This window comes from Erinaceus europaeus, chromosome 18, assembly GCF_950295315.1.
Source record: "Erinaceus europaeus chromosome 18, mEriEur2.1, whole genome shotgun sequence".
Taxonomy (NCBI): Eukaryota; Metazoa; Chordata; class Mammalia; order Eulipotyphla; family Erinaceidae; genus Erinaceus; species Erinaceus europaeus.
In genome coordinates, this window is record NC_080179.1 from 14,333,532 (window position 1) to 14,357,048 (window position 23,517).

Consider the following 23,517-nt stretch of genomic DNA (forward strand, 5'->3'; position numbering starts at 1 on the left):
CCTAGTTTGAGTAACTTAGATTTACAGGCTCAAGTGCCCACACAAATAATCCAGGGGCCCATCCTTTTGGGTCTGAGGAGGACGCGGAGAGAGCAGGGACAGACAGTCTATAAAAAGCCGGCTAGGGGGTCGGGCGGTAGTGCAGCGGGTTAAGCACATGTGGAAGTAGGCTCAAGGAACGCGGTTCGAGTCCCCGGCTCCCCACCTGTAGGGGAGTCGCTTCACAAGCGGTGAAGCTGGTATGCAGGTGTCTGTCTTTCTCTCCCCCTCTCTGTCTTCCCCTCCTTTCTCCATTTCTCTCTGCCCTATCCAACAACGAACGACATCAACAACAACAATGACCACAAGCCACAACAACAAGGGCAACAAAAGGGGCAAAAAAAAAAAAAAAAAGCCATCTCCAGGGGCCATGCCATGGTGCATACATACTGGAGGACCCTGGATCAAGGCCCTGCCTGTGTGTATCATTTTATGGTGTCTCTCTTTTTGTAAGTCTTTCTACTTGCTTGCTATTTTGGGTCAGTGCAAACTATTGTGAACGCTTTTGCTTTTTTTTAATTTAAATTTTTATTTACAAAAAGGAAACACTGACAAAACCATAGGATAAGAGGGGTACAGCATCTCACAATTCCCACCACCAGACCTGCGTATACCATCCCCTCGCATGATAGCTTTTCTGTTCTTTAACCCTCTGGGAGTATGGACCCAAGATCATTGTGGGATGCAGAAGGTGGAAGGTCTGGCTTCTGTAATTGCTTCCCCGCTGAACATGGGCGATGACAGATCGATCCATACTCCCAGACTGTCTCACTTTCCCTAGTGGGGAAGGGCTCTGGGGAGGTGGAGCTCCAAGGCACAGTGGTGGGCTTGTCTGTCCAGGGAAGTCTGGTCAGCATCTGGAACCTGGTGGCTGAAAAGAGAGTTAACATACAAAGCCAAACAAACTGTTGAACACTTTTTTTAAAAAAAAGATTTTATTTATTAATGAGAAAGATAGGAGAGAGAGAGAAAGAACCAGATAACACTCTGGTACATGTTCTGCCAGGGATTGAACTCAGGACCTCATGCTTGAGAATCCAGTGCTTTATTCCTCCCAGACCACACTATTTTTTTTTTGCTTCCAGGGTTATTGCTAGGGCTCGGCGCCTACACGACAAATCCACTGCTCCTGGAGGCCATTTTTTTCCTTTTGTTATCCTGGTTGTTTTTATCATTGTTGTTATTGATGTCACTGTTGTTGGATAGGACAGAGAGAAATGGAAAGAGGAGGGAAAGACAGAGAGATGGAAAGAAAGACACCTGCAGACCTGCTTCACTGCCTGTGAAGCGACTCCCCTGCAGGTGGCAAGCTGGGCGCTTTGCACCACGTGCACTTAACCCACTGTGCTACCGCATGACCCCCACTTTAACTTTTTAAATCTTTTTTCATTTACTGGATAGAGATGGCCAGAAATTGAGAGGGAAGGGGGTGATAAGAGAGGGACAGACAGAGAGACACCTGCAGCACTGCTTCACCACTTGCAGGTGGAGACTGGGGGTTTTGTCACTTGCAGCGGCAGCAGGACGCAGAAAAAGGAGGTTTGGAGCAGAAAGGGAACACAATCCTTTATTTGCACTAGCACCTCAGAGTTGGGTGAGAGAGCAGCAATCTGGGCCACGTGGAGGTAGCAAAAATGGCCGCCTCGCGCAGCAACCTTCCCTGCGATTAATCACCCAAGTGAAGGGCGGGCAAGAGAGTGAGGGCGGAAGAAGGAGGGCTTTTATGGGAATAGCTGCCAGTTCTTAGCAACATCGCCCCGCCAGATATTCGTCGGGATGCGGCATCATCTAAGTTCATTTCCCACGTCTACGCTCGACCGGACCTGCCAATATACGCGGATATCTTCGCCCACCCTGTCCAACGCTTGACGTCTCGTCACCCAATCTGGTCCCCTACGCCTACACTGAACTTCTCTGTTCCAGACTCTTGGAAACAGAGCTGGCAGTCAGCTGAGGTCAAGAACAAACACCTCATCACAGACCCCTGCGAGCGTCAACCCGGCTTTGACCTAGCACGTTATGATTGGGCCCTCCTCAATCGCTATCGAACAGGCCATGGCTGGTGCGCTGCTATGTTCCATCGCTGGGGAGCCAGAGACGACCCGAACTGCCCCTGCGGCTCCAGACAGACTATGACCCACATAGTCAACGACTGCCACCTCTCCAGATTCAAAGGAGGTCTCGAAACTCTACATCAGGCTCAACCTGACGCTGTTGACTGGCTACGGAAGAAGGGCAAACGCTAGAAGAAGAAATGGGAATAGCTCTCACGGGAAGGGGGAGGATTAAACACAGCACTCCAGGGTAGGATAATAACTCTCTGGAGAATGGGAAGGGGGAGGAGTAGCCATAGCACGCCAGGGTAGGATAATAACTCTCGCGGGAATGGGAAGGGGAAGGATTAACCAGAGCACTGCAACTATCTGGGGAATAGACAATGCCCTGAGGGCACAACATGGCAGAACAGGCGCTCTGAGAATGTCCCAATTCTCTAGGGAACTAGCAATAACCTGAGGGGACAACATGGCAGATGTGACTGCATCTGCACAATTACCCAGCAGGGCTCAAACCTGAATCCTTGCTCACTGTAACATGTGTGGTCAGCCAGGTGCACCACTACCTGGCCCTGTGCACTTGTGCTTTAAGATGTGTACATATTTCCCTGACTTATGGGCACATGAGGTCATGTAGTCTATCTCCTGGGCCCTGATTTATATTTAGGTTCCGTGGCTTTGTTAGTAGGTACACCACCCGATATGGAATTGAGGAGTCCTGTGAACTAGGAACGGTCTCACAAGAGTGCTGGAGCTGAAGGGTTGACATTACACGCCTGGCGTCTCTGGACACAATCGGAAGTGAAGCATGTCCAGGGGGTACTGGTTGCATTGATTTGGTTCTTCTTCTAGCGTTTGCCCTTCTTCCGTAGCCAGTCAACAGCGTCAGGTTGAGCCTGATGTAAAGTTTCGAGACCTCCTTTGAATCCGGAGAGGTGGCAGTCGTTGACTATGTGGGTCATAGTCTGTCTGGAGCCGCAGGGGCAGTTCGGGTCGTCTCTGGCTCCCCAGCAATGGAACATAGCGGCGCACCGGCCATGGCCTGTTCGATAGCGATTGAGGAGGGCCCAATCATAACGTGCTAGGTCAAAGCCGGGTTGACGCTTGCAGGGGTCTGTGATGAGGTGTTTGTTCTTTACCTCAGCTGACTGCCAGCTCTGTTTCCAAGAGACTGGAACAGAGAAGTTCAGTGTAGGCATAGGGGACCAGATTGGGTGACAAGACGTCAAGCGTTGGACAGGGTGGGTGAAGATATCCGCGTATATTGGTTGCATTGATTTGGTTGAGCTCAGCCGATGCAATCAGATGGTCTGGACTGAGTGAAGCGTGTAGGAAGATACGCCATGCCCTAGAGTTTCCAGGACTGGGAGAAATGTGGGTTTATAGAGAATGGGAAGGGTTCCTGCTGTCTTGGAGTTTAAGAAGGCAATAGATAGTTATTATTGTAACCAAGTTGTTAGGGAATTTGGTGTACATGGTTAGGATTTGTTGTATCATACAAGACCTTACCATGGCTTATACCATTTAATGCTATTTTTATATAGCTGTATCTTATAATGACACAAGTAGTTGCTTTTGATCTCGCTGGTCTAAGACTATAGGTTATTTAATATTTTAATTAGTCATTAGTAGAAATGTATTAAAAACTTGAGCCTATTGTTAAAATTCAATCAGGTTACTGATTTGAAACCTTAAGTGCTTAGATTGAAGGAATATATACTCAGAACTGGGGTCTATGCATGAAAAAGTTTGAGAGTTTTGATCTATTTTTCCCCTCACATACTGATTAAATAGTGACTTATATGGTTATAAGTTAGCAGGACTGTATGTTAAACACCATTCCAACCACTAAAGGTTTGTGTCCCCACCCCCACCCCCTAAAGGGAAGCTAACCCAGAGTTTTTTTTTTTTTTTACTTTGGTGAAATACTCCAAACTCAGTCAAATTCTACTTTGTTTTTCCCTGTCCTTCTTTCTTAATTTCTGTTTAGATTATTATTTAAATCATGCACCAAATGTGGGATCACATTTACTTTTTTAAAGATTGATTTATGGAGAGAGGGGAGAGAGAAAGAGAGAGCACACACCACCACCACCACCCCCGGACCACCACAGTTTTATTCCCTTTTGTTGCTCTTGTTTTGTTGTTGTAGTTATTATTGTTGTTGTTATTGATGTCATTGTTGTTGGATAGGACAGAGAGAAATGGAGAGAGGAGGGGAAGACAGAGAGGGGGAGAGAAAGATAGACACCTGCACACCTGCTTCACCGCCTGTGAAGCGACTCCCCTGCAGGTGGGGAGCCAGGGGCTGGAACCTGAATCTTTATGCCGGTCCTTGTGCTTTGTAGCACCTGTGCTTAGCCCACTGCGCTACCCCCCCGACTCCCAACACACAGTTTTTATATATAATGTATTACATGGAAATAGAGCTGCTAGTTTCCTCTGCTCACCTCTCTGCGACATAGTAATATAAGAGGTAGAGGTATTCCCAGAGGAATGGCTCTTTATCTGAGGCACATATGATTTCATCGAAGTGCACAAATGACCTTGTTATTGGCAACAGGATGAAAGTGGGAGCATCAATGAACATTCATGCTATTGTCAAGAATTCAAGAGAGTGGTCCGGGAGGTGGCACAGTGATAAAGCTTTGGACTCTCAAGCATGAGGTCCCGAGTTTGAACCCTGGTAACACATGTGCCAGAGTGATGTCTGGTTCTTTCTCTCTCCTCCTATCTTTCTCATAAATAAATGAAATCTTAAAAAAAAAAAAGAATTCAAGAGAAAAAAAATGTGTGGTGACTTTTCTGACAACTCAGTATCTGATCAACTTCAGAAAATAAATAAATAAAAATAAATAAAATCCAGGGAGTTGGGCTGTAGCACAGCGGGTTAAACGCAGGTGGCGCAAAGCACAAGGACCGGCATAAGGATCCCGGTTCAAGCCCCGGCTCCCCACCTGTAGGGGAGTCGCTTCACAGGCGGTGAAGCAGGTCTGCAGGTGTCTATCTTTCTCTCCTCCTCTCTGTCTTCCCCTCCTCTCTCCATTTCTCTCTGTCCTATCCAACAATGACAACAACAATAATAACTACAACAATAAAACAACAAGAACAACAAAGGGAATAAATAAAATAAATATTTAAAAAAAAAGAATTCAAGAGAAAGAATCCTCAGAGAAATTAGGTCTGCTTTTCCCTGCACTTTTGACTAGACCACATAAGATATATATATATATATATATATATATATATATATATATATATGTATATATGTATATATATGTATATGTATATATATAATTTTTTACTAGTGATTTAATAATGATCGACAAGATTGTGGTATAGGAGGGGCACAATTCCATACAGTTCCTACCACCACATAAGAGACACCTTATACACTTTCAGCTTCGCTCAGCTCCCAAGGGGCTGGTTGCTTTGCCTTATGCACAGACATAACTGACAGCCTCTTTGGGGGCTTGCATGATTCTGCTGCCCAAGGCTATCCAGTTGCTAGTCCCAGATGTTGGCTCTTCCTGACTGCTGCTGTGCCCGTCATTCAGCTTCTGGCTCTTGCCACCACTATGGGACTTGCCCGAAACACTGACTGAAAAACATAGTATCCTACTTGGCTGCCAAAGGATCTGAGTGACTCAGTGCAAAGAGTTGAGTATTAGCTACACAGGGGATGAACTTTGCTCAAGAAAGATAGGCGAGTGTGAGGCTGGCAGATTACCAATAGCTCCTTTGAGCTGTGTGCCTGCTTTGCTATGCATACAACCCGGGTTTTAGCCCGGACCGCACTACATCGGAGGAAGCTTTGGTGTCATGGTATCTTTCTCTGTTGTGCTTTCTCTCTCTTTCTATCTGAAAAAGTTGGCCTGTAGTGGTAAAACCTCAAAGACACCCCCACCCCTCAATACACACACCTGAAGAACGGGACAGACTAGTTACCGCCTTTTCCCTTCTGCTACACTGCAGTTTTCCCTATGCACTGCATCCCTTTTATTTCTTTACTTTTCCTGGCCGTCTCCAGGGCTGCAGATGTCGTTCTGTCTCTCTCCATCTCTAGCTCCCCCTTCGTCTCCATTTCTCTCTATCTCTGTCAAATAAATAAATATTAAAACAATCATATATCTCTACTATTGATCATTCTCCTTTATTTCTCTCTTTCTTATTTATTATTGGATAAGACAGAGAGAAATTGAGAGGGAGGTGCAGATAGAGAAGGAGAGAGACAGAGAGACACCTGCAGCCCTACTTCACTACTCATGAAGCTTCCCCCTCGAGGTGCAGACTAGGGACTTAAACCTGGGTCCCTGTGCACTGTGATGTGAGTACTTAACCAGGTGTGCCACCACCTGCCCCCCCCCCCAACACTCTTTAGTTTTTAGGGTTTTTTTTCAATTTTTTTCAATTTCTTTGAATATTTATTTATTTATTTTCCCTTTTGTTGCCCTTATTATTATTTTTTATTGTTGTTGTAGTTATTGTTATTGATGTCATCATTGTTGGATAGGACAGAGAGAAATGGAGAGAGAGAGGAAGACAGAGAGGGGGAGAGAAAGATAGACACCTAGACCTGCTTCACCGCCTGTGAAGCGACTCCCCTGGGACCCTTAACACCGGTCCTTGCGCTTTGCGCCACATGCGTTTAACCCGCTGCACTACCGCCCGACTGCTCATTCTTTAGTTTTGTTCTCTCTAACTCTCTGGATCTGTTTGCTCTTAATTTCCTTTTCTCTAAAGAAATGTCTTTTGAACTGCAATGCGTATGCTTAACCATGTGCATCACAGAACTGCCCCAAATTTATTTTCAAACTTCATCTGGAAATTGACTGGTAGACATATTTTTCAAATTCAGGAAATTAGTTTTTAAAAATTTATTTATTAATGAGAAAGGAGGAAGATAAGGATAAGGATAAGGAGGAGGACAAGGGTAAGGAGGAGGAGGAGAAAGAGGAGGAGGAGGAGAAGGAGAAGGGAGAACCAGACATCACTCTGGTATATATGCTGCCAGGGACTGAACCCAGGACCTCATACTTGAAAAATCCAATGCTTTATCCATTGCATCACCCCCCAGACCACAGGAAATTAGAGTTATTATAAACCAGATATAGTTTGAAAATGAAATGACACCTTTGGAAACCTTTGGTAAGCAATAGTAATCAAGACAGCATGGTACTGGAATGAAAATGGATGCCAGGATCAATGGAACAAATCTGAGAGCCCAGAAATAAGCCCCCCACATATACTCATCTAACACATGACGAAGGGGCCAAAGCCACTCAATGGGAAAATAAGGTCTCTTCAACAAATGGCGTTGCAACAATAAAACTGATCGTTAGAAAAATCAAACTAGAGAAAAATAAAACAAGAGTATCATTTAATGCGTTATTAATATTCATATTTAATCATTAATAACACGAATTTAATTCATATAATATGCATTTAATTAATATTAATATGCACTTACTATCAACACACATTTGACTAATTTTACTATGAACTTAATCATTATCAATATGCATTTAATTAATATGAATAAATATTTATATTAATTAACATTGATATTAATAAAACATCAATTAAATTAATATGAATATGCATTTAATTAATAATGATTTATTAATGTATAATTTCAGTGAATTAATAAATAACATCTTTAAGATTTTGTATTTATCTTTTATGAGAAAGATAGGAGGAGAGAGAGATAGATCCAGACATCACAGTGCGTGTGCTGGGGGATCAAACTCAGGACCTCATGCTTGAGGTTCAGTGTTGCATCCACTGCACCACCTCCTGGATCACCCAAAATATTCCTAGATATATTCAAGGTGCTAAAGACTGGTTTCCTCAAAGTTAAAAGAATAATTGCCACGTAATATAAAATGAAGATGTAAGATGTGTAAAATACTTAATCATTTCACTAATTAATGAGTAGGCCAAAAAGATATTAAAACCTGTGGCCTAGGAGGTAGTGTAGTTAATAGAGCATGTGACTTTAAAACATGAGTTCCTGAGTTTGATCCCTTACTGTATGTGCCAGAGTGATATTCTGACACACAATCTCTCTCATTTTTTTATTTAAATTTTTAAAAATATTTATTTTCCCTTTTTGTTGCCCTTGTTTCTTTGTTGTAGTTAGTATTGTTGTCATTGTTGCTGGATAGGACAGAGAGAATTGGAGAGAGGAGGAGAAGACAGAGAGGGGGAGAGAAAGATAGACACCTGCAGACCTGCTTCACCGCCTGTGAAGCGACTCCCCTGCAGGTGGGGAGCCGGGGGCTCCAACCGGGATTCTTCGCTGGTCCTTCCGCTTTGCGCCATATGCGCTTACCCTGCTGTGCTACCGCCAAACTCCTGATTGATAGGTTTTAAATTCCACATTGGGGAGAGCTAGGGGAGGTATTAAGTCTTCAAATCTTTGTAAGGCTTAGCATAAACAACTCCATTTTGGGACTGTTGTTTAATATTGGGTTGTCGGAAAAGTCTGAGTGTACTTTTCTATGCAAAATGTGTCATGACTTTTCCAACAACCATATTTCATTAAATACCATTAGCTTTCTAATAAATGGATATAAAAAACGTTCTAAGGTTCTTTGAAATGTTGTAAGATCCATTGGTAGAGACACCCTTAGTTGTGGACTTGAAGGAAATTCAGCCTTCCTTGTCTCCTCTGTGTTTATGTGCCAGGGAGCAGTGCTAATATTTAAGTTCTAAAAACATTTTTATCTTTTTAGATTTCTGTGTTGACTCATTCTACATTTCCTTTGGCGCTCCATTTTTTCCCTTACTGGCTTGCATTTTGAGATCTATTCTAGTCAGCTATAATGGTTATTATAAAGTGATAATAATAATTATTATTATTTAAAAATTTAAAATATTTTATTTGTATTTATTTTCCCTTTTGTTGCCCTTGTTGTTTTTTATTGTTGTTGTAGTTATTATTGTTGTTATTGATGTCATCATTGTTGGATGGGACAGAGAGAAATGGAGAGAGGAGGGGAAGACAGAGAGGGGGAGGGAAAGACAGACACCTGCAGACCTGCTTCACCGCTTGTGAAGTGACTCCCCTGCAGGTGGGGAGCCGGGGGCTCCAACCGGCAACCTTTACTCCGGTCCTTGCGCTTTGCGCCACCTGCGCTTAACCTGCTGTGCTACCTTCTGACTCCCATTTATTATTATTTTTTACCAGAGAACTGCTCCACTCAGGTTTACAGTGGTGCTGAGATCGAACCTGGAACATCAGAGCCTCAGGCACTAAAGTTTTTTTGCCTAAACATTGTGCTAGCTCTCCAGCTCTGAAAGACTAAAATTCTTCCTCCTCCTTCATCTTCATCATCTTCATCATCATCATCTTTTTTTTTTTTTTTTTTTTTTTACTAGAGCACTGTTCAGCTCTGGCTTATGGTGGTGCAGGGGATTGAACCTGGGACTTTGGAGCCTCAGGCATGAGAGTCTGTTTGCATAACCATTATGCTATCTACCCTCCGCCCTATCATCTTTTTATCTTTGTTTATTGGATAGGAACAGCCAGAAATAGAGAGGGTAGGGGAAGATGGAGAGGGAGACAGAGGGCGGGGGAGATAGCATAGTGGTATGTAAATAGATTCTTCTGCCTGAGGCACCAAAATCCCAGGTTCAATCCCTTGTAACCCATAAGCCACAGCTGAGCAGTGCTCTGGTGTTTTTTTTCTCTCTCTCTGCATCTCTCTCGAAAATAAAATATGGCTTTGTCAATATTTCTTTTTTGTAAATAAAAAAAAATATTAGAGAGAGAGACTTGCAACACTGCTTTCACTCAGCAAAGTTTCCCCCTGAAGGAGGGGAGCAGGGGCTCAAACCCGGGTCCTTGCGAAATTATAACGTGCACTCAGTCATGTGCATCACTTCCTGGCCCCTTGATGCTCTATTTTAAGAAACTATTGAGTATTTAAGCATGAGATCATCCTCCAAAACCTCTACCCCAGTCCCCCTTACTATTCCTTTCTCAAGCTTTGCTAGGTCAGATTTCAGGTCATTCTTTGGGCTATTTTTTACTTTGGTCTCTTATCCCATGGGGCTAGTTGGCTTAAGGGATGCAAGATGCCAAGACTTGAGTTGATCTTAAAGTGAAAGGAGATAACTCTTTAAAAAAAAGTTTTTATTTATTTATTTATTTATTTATTTACGAGAAACATAGAAGGAGAGAGAAAGAGCCAGACATCACTCGGGTACATGTGCTGCCAAGGATTGAACTGAGGACCTCATGCTTGAGAGTCTGATGCTTTGTTCACTGTACCACCTCCCAGACCACGATAACTCATTTTTGTGTTTAAGTCTATACCAAATACTTCTCCTATTAGCCATGGAGCTTGTACTGGAACTTTAAGGGTATGTTTTTAATTTTCCATTTCTTGCTTCTAAATAGCTTGACCAGGATTTGGGGGAAGGAGAGGAGACTGTTTGATCAAAGAATTGGGTACTGGGACCAAGAAACAACAAATAGAATACACACTTTACCATGTGCAAGAACCTGGGTTTGAACCCTTGGCTACAACATGGAAGTAACATGTAAAGGGGAAGAAGCTTCATGAGCAGTGGAGAGAAGCTGTGTATCTTTGTCTTTCACCTTCTGTGTGGAAACAAAGCAAAGCAAAGCAAACAAACAAACAAAAAAAGAGTCCACTGGAGTTATGGAATCACACTGGAGTGGAGAGAGAGAGAGAGAGAGATGGAGAGAGAGAGAAGAGGAAAGAAAGAGAGGTTGAGACTCTTTGACTTTTGACTTTTGGGTTCTTTGACTGCATAGCATAATAAGCATTATTCCAAGTGGAGTTTCTGTGAAAGGCTAGCTGGCCTGAACAGACTTACTTCTCCTTCCGCCAGGCTGTGATGTAGGGCATGTTTTTCTAGTATATTCAAAGCACACTTGGAGCCTACTGATTAACCCGATACCAAATCCTGCCTAACCCTCTGGCAGTGATGATCCCATTAGGTACGTAGCTTGTGACCTGTGCCCCAATTCCTAAGACCGAAAAACAAACATTGGGATTGTTTGGAGGGGAGAAAACGAATTGATTCTGGAATCAGAGAAATATGGCTCTCCCTTTTCTCTGAGGGAGTGTTCTTTAGTTGGAAGTTTTTCAGCACCTCACAAGTATCAGTTCTCCTATCCCTTACTAGTCTGCCAGACTTCTCTGGATGTGTTTGCATTGAAATTACAGGCTCAGTCTGAGTCCATTGCCAAGAGCCCCTGCAAAGCCTGTACCACGAGTTTCATAGACATGTCCAGGCATGCTTGAAACCCAGTAATGGGCAATAGACTTCCCACTGTATATATATATATATATATATATATATATATATATATATATATATATATATATTTTTTTTCCATGTCTTTTTCTACTTTTCAGCATGTGTGTGTGTGTAATATTACATGGAAAAAGACATGGAAGTCAAAGAAAATGAAAGAATAAAGTGAAATTGCCTTCCCAGTGTCTTCTTTGGATGTGCATTTTGGTGATTAATTTTGGTCCAAAAATTACCATACACTGGGGCCAGGTGGTGGTGCACCTGGTTGAGCACACATGTTACCATGTGTAAGGACCCAGGTTCAAGCCCTCAGTCCCCACCTGCAGGAGGAAGGCTTTGCAAGTGGTGAAACAGATCTGCAAGTGTCTGTCTATCTCTCTCCCTCTCTATCACCCCTCTCAATTTCTGGCTGTCTCTGTCCAATAAATAAATAAAGATAATAAATAAATAAATAAATTACCATACACCTTTTCTTCTCTTCACATCTCTGTGGGCCTCAGTTCTTCTTAACCTCAGTGTAGCTTACCAAAAATATTTTAGAAACATTAAAAAAAAAAGATGAACTTAGTTATTTTCATGAGTGAGAAGAGAATGAGAGAGTTGAGTGTTCCTTAGCTCTGGCATATGCAGTGCTGGTCCCTCAGACGTTGAGTCCTGAGCTCTGCTGATGAAATGTCTCCCTGAACCTAGGAAACATTTTGACAATTATATAGGAGAGTCACTGAGGAAGCTCAGTGGTGGAGTGCTTGCCTCACATATATGAAGCTCCAGGCTTAATCTCTAGCAAGTGACACAGACAAAATAAAGTTAACACCATCGGTGGTAAAGTGATGTTTTGGTCTCCTTTTCTCTCATTAAAAAAAAAAATGTGCGTAGGAGGTGGTTCAGTGATAGGCCATATGCCTCACATGTGTGAGGCTCTGGTTTCAGTCTCTAACTGTATAACATTCAATATATAGATTTCACTTGTTTATGTAACTGGATAGAGACAGAGAGAAATTGAGAGGGAAAGCGGAGATAGAGATGGAGAGAAAAACACTGCTTCACTGTTTGTGAACTTTCAGCTTTCCTCCTGTAAGTGGGCACTAGGAACTTGAACCCGGGTCCTTGTGCATTAGGACATGTCTGTGCTACTAAGTGTGCCGCTGCCTGGCTCCAAGTGTAACATGTTTTGTTGTTGTTCACAAGGAATGGGTCACCGAAAGTGAATATAGGCATGAGACTACACACACACACACACACACACACACACGCACACACACACACACAGGCACACACATACAGGCACACACACACAGGCACACACACACACACAGGCACACACACAGGCACACACATACAGGCACACACACACACAGGCACACACATACAGGCACACACACACAGGCACACACACAGGCACACACACACACAGGCACACACACACAGGCACACACATACAGGCACACACACACACAGGCACACACACACAAGCACACACACACATACACACACACACCTTTTCTCTTTGCTTTGAACTAATTACATTGTTAGAAGAGCAAGAGAAAAGGGGGCTGGGTGGTGGTGCACCTGGTTGAGCACACATGTTGCAATGTGCAAGGACCCAGGTTCGAGCCCCTGGTCCCTACCTGTAGGGGGAAAGCTTTGTAAGTGGTGAAGCAGTGTTGCAGATGTCTCTCTCCCTCTCTATTACCTCCTTCCCTTTAAATTTCTGGCTGTCTCTATCCAGTAAATAAATAAAGACAATTAAAAAAAGAGTAAGAGAAGAAAAAAAAAAAGATGTACACTTCAAGGGTAGTAGCACTAATCCCTGTTCAGATACAACTGCCCAAAGTTAGAAATTAAAAAAAAAATTATCTTTACTTATTTGATAGAGAGCCAGAAATTGAGAGGAAGGGGGAGATAGAGGAGACAGAGAGACACCTGCAGCCCTGCTTCACCACTTGTGAAGCTTTCCCCCTGCAGGTGGGAACCGGGGGCTCAAACTGGGCCTTGTGCACTGCAACATGTGCGCTCAACCAGGTGCGCCACCACCCGGCCCCCAAAGTTAGAATTTTAGAATTGATCACATACATCTAATTTTATTTATTTATTTTTTCCATTCCAGATCACTTCTTAGCTCTGAACCTGGGACCTTGAGCCCTCAGGCATGACAGTTTTTTTTTTTTTTTTTTTGAGGGGTGTTGGTGGAGTAAGTTTACTAGTGAGGCTGGAAGTGAACAAGTTGAGCAGAGACTTGCGATCTCCCTGTGGGCCTCAGGCATATAAGTTTGTGCTCCGATAGGCTGAGATATCTCTCCTGGTCCTATTTTTCTTTTCTTTTGGTTTTTAAAGAAATAGTGATTGTATAGCCACCTTTGCCATCCCCGTATCGTGAATTTGTGGAACTGTTAATGAGATCTCATAGCAGATAAGAAAAATGGGGTTTTTGTGTGGTGTTTCCTTCAAAGTAGCCAGAGACGGGTCAGCCAGGTGGCTTGCTTGGATAGTGTGCTGCTGTGCTATCTGGGGCCAGGGTTCAGGTCTGGACTTGAAGGAAGCTTTGGTGCTACAGATTTTTTCTCTCTCTCTCCCTCACTGTTTCTTTGTCTCTGTCTGAGAAAGTCAGCCCAAAAGGGCAAAGCCTCCTCACCAAAAAATAAATAAAACCCCAAAAATAAACAAACAAAAGCCCCAACAACAACACAACAATAAAAACTCTTCCAAAATTAGTCAGGTAAGGAGATAGCTTATCAGACTGGGGAGACAGTGTAATGGTTATGAAAAAGACTTTCATGCCTGATGCTCCAAAGCCCCAGGTTCAATCCCATCTGCATCTTAAGCCAGAGCTGAGCAGTGCTCTGGTGAGCCCTTTGTGTATATCTTTCTCTCTGTGTCTCTTTCATTAAAAATAAGTAAAAAATGGGGAAGAACACATAATGGATACGCAAAAAGTCTCTTGTGCCTAAAGCTCCAGAGTCCCAGGTTCAATCCCCCACACCACCATAAGCTAGAGCTGAGCAGTGCTCTGGTGTTTCTGCCTTTCTCTCTGCATCTCTCTCAAAAATAAAATATAAAAAATAAGTAAATAAAATAATAGCTTAAAAAAAGAAGAAGACGATAACTTACCTGGTGTTGTGTATGCCTTACTATACTCAAGGACCTGAGTTCAAGCTCCAGCACCTCATGGACGCACCATGGACAGCACCTCATGGACGCACCATAGACAGCACCAAAATAGCTCCGTGGATGGTAGAGCACTGCTGCGGTGGCTTTCATCTCTGTGTGCCTGTTTTTCGTTCTGATTCTCCTCCATCTCCTGCTCTCTAAAATACCGTGAGAGTCGATTCAATGGTCGTATTGTGCATACACGAGACCCCAGCTTTTCATGGACACAAACAAAGAAACAAAAAGCTGAAGATTCTGGCAGTGCTGCAGTGAATAAAGTATTGCACTCTCAAACATAAGGTCTTGAGTCCCATCCCTGGTATGTGCGGGATGGTATGGTTAAGTTCTGGTTCTGCACTACCGCCCGACCACCTTTCATATTTTTATTTTCTTAATTTTTAAACAGAGCCCTGCTCAGCTCTGGCTTATAGTGGTGCAGGGGATTGAACTTGGGACTTGGAGCCTCAGGGATGACTGTTTGCATAACCGTTATGCTATCTACCCCTTACCTGAAATTCTATCTCTATTTAAAAAAAGAGAGAGAGAGAGAGAGATTCAGGAGCAATAGATTTGTTGTGCACACACTAAATTCAGGCAATAACACTGCTGACACTAAAAATAATGGAAAAACATACAGACAAACCAGAAAGAGGAGCTTGTGTGCCTCAAATCATGCATTACTACATCAGCATCTCTTTTTAAAATTTTTATTATCTTTATTTGTTTATTGGGTAGAGACAGTCAGGGATTGAGAGGGAAGGGAGGGATAGAGAGGATGAGAGACAGAGAGACATTTGTAGCACTGCTTCACCACTTGTGAAGCTTCCCCCTGCAGGTGGGGACTGGGGGCTCCAACCTGGGTCCTTGAGCATTGTAACATGTGCACTCAACTAGGTGCACCACTGCCCGGCCCCCTACATAAGTCTCTTTTATTTGAAATATTAGTCTGTGACTTGACCCAACAAAATAAAAAAAAAACAACTTTTACTTAGGGGCCGAGTGTTGGCACATCTGGGTGAGTGCCCAGGTTACAGTACACAAGGAACCAGGTTTGAGCCCCTGAACCCCACCTGCAGAGAGAAAGCTTCACAACTAGTGAAGCAGGGCTGCAGGTGTCTCTCTGTCTTTTTCCCTATCTCCCCCTTCCATCTCTATTTCTGGCTGTCTCTATCCAACAATAAAAACAATAAGTTAAAAAATATTTTTAATTTGGTAGGCTAGAGAGAAATTGAGAATCAATGGGGTTAGAGAGGGAGAGACAGAGAGATACCTGCAGCCCTGCTTCACCACTTGTGAAGCTTTCCCTCTGCAGGTGGGGACTGAGGGCTTGAACCTGGGTTCCTGTGCATGGTAATATGTGCACTTAAGTGTTGGTATGCATGAGACCCCTTCTGTTTCATTTGGTTTAAATCCCCCCTGCTTAACACTATTCTATTTACATAACCACTTCATTCTGTTTACATAACCGCTGTTAACAAGCACCTCCCTCCAGGGCATTGGTTCAATCCCCACTGTTTCATGATATGTTTTTGCTCCACCCCCTCTCCTTGTCACACCCTGATCCCCTCTTTGTCACACTCTGATTTTCACCAGTCACTTTTCTCTCCACCCTCTCTATGTCACATCCTGTTTCCACCTTACTTGGCAAGTATTTATAAAGACAGCATTGTGAGTTTTACAGTACTGTACTTGAGTTTAGCTTAGCTTGTCTTAGGTTGTGCTGCGCCCTGCATGAATAAAGAGATACTGCCTACAGCTCAACCATGAGTCCCTGGTCGTCTGTTACCCGCCCGTGAAGCCAGCCCGGTGAAAACAACCTAACCCGTCGAAAACAACACTTAAGTACAGTTTAATGAGACAAGAGAGAACCAGAGCATCACTCTGGTACATGCTATGCCAGGCACTGTCCTCATGCTCTTAGAGCCAACACTCTAGTCATTACCTCACCTCTTGGGCTGCTCTTCCTTTCCTCCCCTTTCCTTCCCTCCCCTCCCCTCCTTTCTCCTCTCCTCTCCTCTCCTCTCCTCTCCTCTCCTCTCCTTTCCTTTCCTTTTCTCTCTTTTCTTTCCTTTTCTCTCCTCCTCCTCCCTCTCTCTTTCTCTCTCTCTTTTCCCCAGAGCACTGATCAGCTCTGGTTTATGGTGATGTGGGGCTTGAACCTGGAACTTCGAAGCCTCAGGCATGAGAGTCTCTTTGCATAATCATTGTGCTATCTACCCCCACCGTGCTGCTATTTATTTCTTTAAACTACCCCTATTCTGCAACACATGTAGGTACCACCTAGAAGCAGGTGCAGTTCATGTAAAACCAAACCAAAACTTTTTATTTTTTATTTTTTTAAGTCAGGCTAGATTCATGGATAAAAATTCTGTAGACTGTTGACAGAGGATGATTTTTCTGTCACTGGAGAGTTAGACCATGCAGGGACCTGAGCATACTTGCTCCTTTTTCAGCAGGAAAGAAGAACGCTATCAGATTTGAATCTGAAGGACAAAAGCAGCTATGGAGAGAGAAAGCAATAGCCTATGTTCCAGGTTTCACACACTCATTTAATTTCATTGGAAAAAAATAATGAAACTGGTGAAAAGTATTTATGGAATCAGAGGAGAGCATATTTTGCTGGTTTTACTTTATGTTTGAAGTTTTGGGTCTAGCTCTACCCATAAATTCTGAAATGCTGAGCATAAGGAACGCAGCCTGGGGCATACCCCATAAAACTTACAGTGCAGTTAAATGAGCAATTTCCACTGGAAATAAAACGGGTGTGCTGAGTGGAATATGAATTAAACTTAGCATTGGACTCAGACCTGCACTGGGCTGTGGAGAGGGACTTGCTGGTTTCGGTAACAACTGGTCCATCTATAGGTCAAGGCCAGTAAGTGACACAGGATAACGGCAGTGAGTTAGAAGATCAGGACATTTCCAAATTAAGGTCAGTGTAGTTTCCCTGTCATTATATAGCTGAGGACGTCCAGCAAAACGACACTGATAGAAATGCACTCAGCCTGACCCTGTATACACACAGACAGACACGCTGAGCTGCCACATTGTGGTTTTAATTTAAATTTTATTTTTTAGCACCAGGGTTTTTGCCTGGGTTAGGTGCTTGTGCGACTCCACTGTGCCTTGTGGCCCTTTTCTTTTTTTTTTTTTTTTAATATTTATTTATTCTCTTTTGTTGCCCTGGTTGTTTTATTGTTGTAGTTACTATTGTTGTTGTTGTATAGGACAGAGAGAAATGGAGAGAGGAAGGGAAGACAGAGAGGGCGAGAGAAAGACAGACACCTGCAGACCTGCTTCACTGCTTGTGAAGCGACTCCCCTGCAGGTGGGGAGCCGGGGACTCGAACCAGGATCCTTCCAGCGGTCCTTGTGCTTTGCGCCACCTGCGCTTAAACCTCTGCGCTACCGCCCGACTCCCGGCCCTTTTATTTCTTTCAGGCAAAAGGTGAGAGACGGAAAGAGAGGGACAGTGAGACAGAGAGAGGGGCTGGGTGGTGGTGTACCTGGTTAAGCGCACACATCACAGTGTGCAAGGACCAGGGTTCAAGCCCCAGTCCTCACCTGCAGGGGGAAAGCTTTACAAGTCATGAAGCAGGGCTGCAGGTGTCTCTCTGTTTCTGTGCCTATCTATTTTCCCCCTTTCTTCTTGATTTCTCTGTCTCTATTCAATAAATAAATAAGTTTATTGATTAAAAAGGGGAGATAGTGAGAGGAGAGATACCCCAGCAACACTCAACTGCTCATGAAGCTTCCCCCTTTCAGGCACTGCCATGTGGTGGCCAGGGCCTTGAACCTGGTCTTCAGCCATTGTAGCATGTGTGCTTAGCTCAGTGAGCCATCACCTGCCCCTCCACCCCCCACATTGTATTTGCAGAATATAGGACAGGTCCCTCAGGCTTCATTTTTACCTTTAGCAAGTTTCTGTCTATATCCAAATCACCCCGGAATTGGAAGATAAACTCTCATAAAGGAAACAAAAAAGCCCCTTAAGCATTCTGTATTTAGTATTTCAGGGCATATGCAGTCTTACCTAGTTCATGTCTGGGGCCTTATTTGGAGATTAAAGGATAATGGATCATTGATATCCCAAGGGACAGCTTGCTCAGGAAAGCGTCACAAATCCTACACAATGAGACACTGTAGGGTCAGCTTGTGGAGGTATTGATCACCTGGTAGGGTACAGCAAGCATTTGTAGTGTAGGGGGAATCAGGTTTGCTATAATAAAGCTTACTTTTTGCTGGTGATGTGGTGGTCATAACTGGGGTTTTGCTACTCCCACTGCCTTTTTCAGATAGATAGAGAAAAACAGAGAGGGGCCGGGTAGTGGCACACCTGGATGAGTGCACTTGCTAAAATGAGCATGGACCCAGGTTCGAGCCCCCCGTTCCCCATCTGCAGGGGGAAAGCTTTCCTAGTGGTAAAGCAGTGTTGCAAGTGTCTCTGTCTCTCTCCCCATTCCCTCTCGATTTCTGGCTGTCTCTATCCAAGAAAGAAGTAAAGATAATTAAAAGAGTGATGGGGGAGGGAGAAAGAGAGGAACAGACACCACATCACTGTGGCTTCCTCTAAAGCAGTGAGATACAGTCTCACATCTATCTTGCTGGCCCTGATTTTTTCTTCTTTTTTTCTTTTTCCTCTTTGGGGAATTAGGGCAAGTATGATGATAGAAAAACTTAAAGAGTTTTTGCCTGTGGAAACCAGGGAAAAGCTTGGAGGAACCAATTTTTTCACTTTCACTCTTCTCCTTGGAATCCAGCTCAGCTGTGCCAGAGGAACTGAGAAACAGTGGTTAGTGGTTAGTAAGCGGCCAGCTACTCAAAACTCTAGAAAGCATATATATATATATATATATATTTAAACTTTTAAAAAATATTTATTTATTCATTTTCCCTTTTTGTTGCCCTTGTTGTTTTATTGTTGTTGATATTGATGTTGTCATTGTTGGAAAGGACAGAAAGAAATGGAGAGGGGAGGGGAGACAGAGGGGCATGAGAAAGACAGACACCTGCAGACCTGCTTCACCGCCTGTGAAGCAACTCCCCTGCAGGTGGGGAGCTGGGGTCTTGAACCGGGATCCTTATGCCTGTCTGTACTTTGCGCGCTTAACTGCTGCACTACCGCCCGACCGCCTCTAGAAAGTATATTTATTTATTTTTACCAGAGCACTGCTCAGTTCTGGTTTATGGTGGTGTAGGGGGTTGAACCTGGGACTTTGGAACCTCAGATATGAGAGTCTCTGTATAACCATTATGCTATCTACCTCTGCCCAAAAGTATTTATCTTCCAAATCATGGTATTTCACTGTAGTTTTGAATTCATCCTCTTTAGTTAAAATACTCAGTGTCATTTCTTTTTTTTTTTTTTCTAATGGAAAACAGTCTTCATATTGAAAAATAAAATCCCAAATGAAAATTAGTATTTTTACTTTAACGAATTAACTTTTACCAAAGGACCTTACAGCTCTGGCTTACGATGTGGGGACTGAACCTGTGACTTCAGGGTCTCAGATATGCAAGTCTTGCATGACCATTATGTTGTCTTCCCCACACTAAGGGGGTCTGTTGTTGTTGAGATGGAGGTACTTTGAGAGTGAAAGAGATTACAGCACCAGACTTTCTTTTTTAAATATTTATTTATTCCCCTTTATTGCCCTTGTTTTACTGTTGTAGCTATTATTGTTGTTATTGATGTCGTTGTTGTTGGATAGGAGATGGAGAGAGGAGGGGAAGACAGAGAGGGGGAGAGAATGATAGACACCTGTAGACCTGCTTCACCGCTTGTGAAGCGGCTCCCTTGCAGGTGGGGAGCTGGGGTCTCGAACCGGGATCCTTACCCGGGTCCTTGCGCTTTGCGCCACCTTTGCTTAACCCGCTGCGCTACTGCCCGCCCGACTCCCCCAAGCTTTCTTTCATGTGGTGAAGGCCAGGCTCCAACTAGTGTGGCATACATACATGGTAAATTAGCCCACTATCCAAGTGAGTTATTTTCCAGGCTAGGGAAATAGTATTTTTCATGGCAGCATATACTGTTTCTTGCATTAGCTTTTACTCTATTCAGATGTAAGTCTCAGCATTTGTTAATTGTAAATGGACAAATTATCAACAAGGGCAACAAAAGGGAATAAGTAAATAAATAATAAATAAATAAATGAAATGGACAAATTATGTTGTGAACCAAAATAAACACAAATAAACAAAAGGCATGTGTATTTTGACGGCAGGCACCTCCTGTAGACCTGCAGCCTTGGACCTATCTCCAAGAGCAGTGCTGTTGTGTACAAGGAAAGGCAAAAACAGCATGCGGAAATGAAAGCTGGTGTCTTGGAACAGATGTGCCATGAGATGGAAAGCTGAAGCTAGTGCCAAGGAATGCAGAGGTAGGAATGAATTAGTAGCCAAAGCAGTAAAGCCACTCTCCGCTCCGCATGCGGCAGACATTAAAGTCGTTAAGAACTACCAGGGCCAGGCACCTGATTAAGTGTACACACTACAGTGAGCAAGGACCTGGGTTCAAGCCCCTGGTCCTCACCTGCTAGAAGAAAGCTTCAAGAGTGGTGAAGCACTGTCTCACCGTCTCCTCTCAATTTCTGTCTCTATCCAATAATAAATATATATGAGACAAAACACCAAAACAAAAAATTCCCAAAACAAAAACCCCAACACCTTATTTATGTTAGCAGAGCATTGTATCATCAGGAAATTTTTATAGTTTTATACGTATAAGGGTAATATGAGGAGGGAAAAAAAAATGTCCTGTTGGTTTTTTATTTGTATATGCGGGGGAAAAAATTCCCAGTATTTCTTTAATGATGTATTTTTTTTTTCCTTTTTCTTTTGAAATCTAAAAAGCTTGGCAGCATAGAATAGAGTTCTTTAAACCCAAACTCTCTTGAGTTGCCGGTTTACTACAAGTTGATAATTAAAACAGTGTCATGTTTTCCACGGGTAACTAAGGTCAATTTGAAAACAGCTTTGTTAATTAGCAAGCGATGACGCAATTTATCACTGCATCTTTAGAGCTCTGGCGCCAGCTAGTGGTAGGAGAGGGGAGGTGCGTTGCTGCCAAAGAAGGCTTCGGTCTTCCTGTTGTGCTCCCTTTGCCTTGCTTTCCGTTTTCCCCTTTAATATAATGGGAGATCGTTGCGGTGTGGTCAGAGAGGGGCATGTGCAATAATAGACAAAAGTAGAGGGAAATGATGGACAGGAGCGGAGAAAGGAAAGGTCAAACGGAAGTATGCCTCTAGGATTTGAGATCATTTATTTGAAATATCCCAGCCATGTTGACAGAGCAGTTCTGTCTCTTGCACATGAATGTTTTGCCTTTTGTTTGTCACTGTGGATATATTTGAACTCTAGAACCTCTCCACAATCTTAGCATTGAGGACAGAAGTGTTGTCAGTCTGAATTTATGCGCAGTTTTTAGTGGAAAGTATTTATACTGTGAACAGTTCCCTTCTTACTGGCACATGTCTAAGATGAATAACTCAAATGGTTAATAAAGCAGAAACCTCATAAGATGTTATTTGTAGCTGGTACATGACAAAAAAAAAAAAAATCCTAGGCAAAAGTCACCTTATTTGGGATGTATGGAGTAGATTTCCTCTTGAGTCTCGATCTACCCTCAAATTGAAATAGGTTATGATGATTTGCAGGGAAATTGAAAACATACAGTATTTATTCTAGGAACAGAGAATCTTTGGCAGGCCGTTTTTCTCATTTAATTAAGCCATAACTGATCTTACTAGGATTATAGGGGGATTTCAAATGCTAATAAATAAATCCTGAAGCTGAGACATTTCTTTCATTAAATAGTGGGAGCTGTTTATAACTCTATTACTTATTGCTAAAATCAATTATTAGTACTAATATGCGATAAGCAATTTATTCTGGAAGCAAGTCGAAGCTTGTAAAGAAGAACTTTTCTTTTTAAAATGTCATTCATAGCCAGGGGTAGATAGCATCATGGTTCCACAAAGGGTTTCTCCTGAGTGAAGCTCCAAAATCCCAGGTTCAATCCCTGGCACGACCATAAACCAGTGCTCTGGTTAAAACAAAAAAAAAAGTTGTTGTATCATTTGTATATCTGTATCTTTGTCAACTACAGAGAATCAGAATATCTGAGCTGGTGTCTTTTGTGATAATGCTTTGGAAAGGCAAATTTTATTTCAGAGATTTCATGTAGGAGGGACTGTCAGTCTTACCTGTGACAATTTTTGTTTTTCTGTTGCTAGGTAAATGCAATTATTATTATTATTATTATTAATTATCATCACCATCATCATCAGTACTATTACCAGCATACTCCTCAGCTCTAGCTTATTGTGGTGCTTGGGATTGAACCTGGGACCTTTACTGCCTCAGACATTAAAGTCTTTTAGCATAACCATTATGCTATCTTCCCAGCCTGCATTTAAATTCTTATCTATGTGAGACATTAGATGGTAAAAGAGCTGGTTAGTGTCCTGCTGAGTGAGATTTATGTTAACTACTGTTCTAAGCTTATTTTACATTTGTGCTAAGAGCTGCATATTTGGTGTTAAAAATTCACTTGACTTTATTACCAACCAAGTTAAAGTGCAAGTATTTATCTTTTTTTTTTTTTTTTTTACTAGAGCACTATTCAGCTCTGGCTCATGATGGTGCAAGGGATTGAATCTGGGGCTTTGGAGCCTCAGGCATGAGAGTCTCTTTGCATAACCATTATGCTGTCTACCCCTGCCCTTTATCATTGATTTTTAAACAACTTGTATTTTTTGATATATAATAGGGCCACAGTAATTTAAAAAAGAAAAAAATTTCAGTTTGTAAAAAAAAAATAAGGTTATCTAGATTCCTCAGTCTCTTTTGAAATGGAAGATGAGCTTATGTAAGTGAAAAATAATAAGTGTTTCAAATCAGCACCTGTTAAAGAAGTGTTACTATTTTGGGGGTTATATTTATTTTTAGTGATTTAACATTGGTTTAGAAAGCTCTAAGTTTTT